The sequence below is a fragment of the Triticum urartu genome, chromosome 2 (assembly GCF_003073215.2).
Source record: "Triticum urartu cultivar G1812 chromosome 2, Tu2.1, whole genome shotgun sequence".
NCBI classification, from domain to species: Eukaryota; Viridiplantae; Streptophyta; class Magnoliopsida; order Poales; family Poaceae; genus Triticum; species Triticum urartu.
The window spans coordinates 156,050,290-156,052,374 of record NC_053023.1 but is presented as its reverse complement, the minus strand read 5'-3'; positions in this window follow the sequence as shown (position 1 = coordinate 156,052,374).

Genomic DNA, 2,085 nt, shown 5'->3' with positions numbered 1-2,085 from the left:
CGCGGTGACGTAGTATCCCAATGCTGGGGAACCACTTCCCGATCTCCGTCAGGTCCGCATGCACTGCCTTGTCGTCACTTGCGAGGTCATCGATGACCCTCTGCCAGGCGGAGCTGTTCTCCATTTCCGCGGTAGTGGTGTGGTGGTAGGCGGCGACGCAGTGGGGGTTTGGTAGCGGGGTGGACTGAAGGTGAGTGGAGAGTGGAGAGTGGAGCGGTGGGTGGGTGGGCTTAAGGGCAGATAAGGAAACCGAAAAGGCATGGGCCACTAGCAACTACTATAGTTAGTTTAGTACCTACCCTTGATCAAAGCACTACTACTCACCCACTGGTATTGCCCCCAACATTCAATACCACAGGTCCTGAGTTTGAGACCCAGGCAAAACTTTTTTTGTTTGATTTTTATTTTTTTTTCTTTAAACAAAATTTGGTACATATGTTCAGTTTGTAGCAAATTCAGCAGTACAAATTCAGTCATAAAAATTTAGTGAGCCTCAAATTCAGCAAAGATGGACACAGAAACAAAAATGCAATGCTGCATCAAGTTCAGTTTCCATCAGATTCAGTTTGCATCAAATTACTTATGTTTGGTACATTTGAAATGAACTACATTTGAGCTCTAGTAGTTTCTTCACTGAATGAACTACATTTGAGCTCAATGAGCATCAAAATACTCAATGAACCACTTACTGAATGAACTACATTTGAGCTCTGCTAGTTTGAAACACTCAGATTTAAGTTTCTGCCAAAAAATCACTGAATTACAAGTGCAACATCACTGATTCATCTGAACTCATCAAACATGTTGACTCTTTTCTTCTTGGGCACACGTCCACTTGGCTCTCCTGCTTGTTTCTTCTCTTCAGCTCTTCTTCTTTTGGCCTCTTCTTGTTGTTTCCTCTTTGCTTCTTGATCTTGTTTTTTCTTCAGTGCTGCAATAGCTCTCTTTGCTTCTTGATCTTCTCTTCTCTTCATTGCTGCCTCTGCCTTAGGTGCAATTGCTTCAATTGCCCTGGCCTCCTTCTCTTCTTGTACTGCTGCTTTTCTTGCTGCTGTTTCCCCAGCCTTCTTCTCTTTTGCTGCTCTTCTTCTTCTAGCTGCCTTCTCTGCTCTCCTGATAGCAATTTTCCGCCTCTTTGCTTCAGCCTTGTAACGCCCCGAGACTGATGTGCCAGGTGTCTTCCAGTTATTCGCTGTTGTTGCCTTGTCTTTGCTTGCGTGTCATGCATTGCATATCATGTCATCATGTGCATTTCATTTGCATACATGTTCGTCTCATGCATCCGAGCATTTTCCCCGTTGTCCGTTTTGCATTCTGGCGCTCCTATGTCACCTGGTGTCCCTTTCTACCTCTTTTCGTGTGCGGGTGTTAAACGTTTTCGGATTGGAACGAGACTTTTCATGCGGCCTTGGTTTACTACCGGTAGACCGCCTGTCAAGTTTCGTGCCATTTGGACTTCGTTTGATACTTCAACGGTTAACCGAGGGACCGAAAAGGATTCGTATGTGTTGCAGCCCAACACCCCTTCTAAGTGTCCCAAAACCCACCAAAACCCCCTCCATCATCTCGGTCGTTCGATCACGATCTCGTGGCCGAAAACCGCACCTCATTTGGACTCTCCTAGCTCCCTCTACCTATATATATGTGACCCCCTCCAAAATTTCCGTAGATGAAACCCTAAAATTCCCCCCGCACGCCGCCGGACATGTCCGCGCCCGCTGGACGAAATCCCGCCGCCGCTCCTGGCCAGTGGCAACGTGCCACGTGTCCCACGCCCGCCGTCCCCGCCACCGGCCCGCGCGGCCCGGATCGGGCCCGCGGGGCCCAACCACTGCCGCCGCCACCCGCAGAGGACCCCGCGCGCGCCGCCCGCCGTCTTCTCCGCTTCCAGCCACCGGAGCTGCGCCGACCACCACCACCTACCACCGGAAGACGCCCGCGCAGCCTCCGAGCCTCGTCGCCGGCGCCGCCCATCCCCGTCGTCCCGCGCGCCGCCCCTTCGCCTCCGCCGCCACCACCAGCCGCCGGCGAGCCCCTCGCCGCTGGGCCTCGTCGCCGGCGTGCTGCTCCACCGCCGCGGCCGGC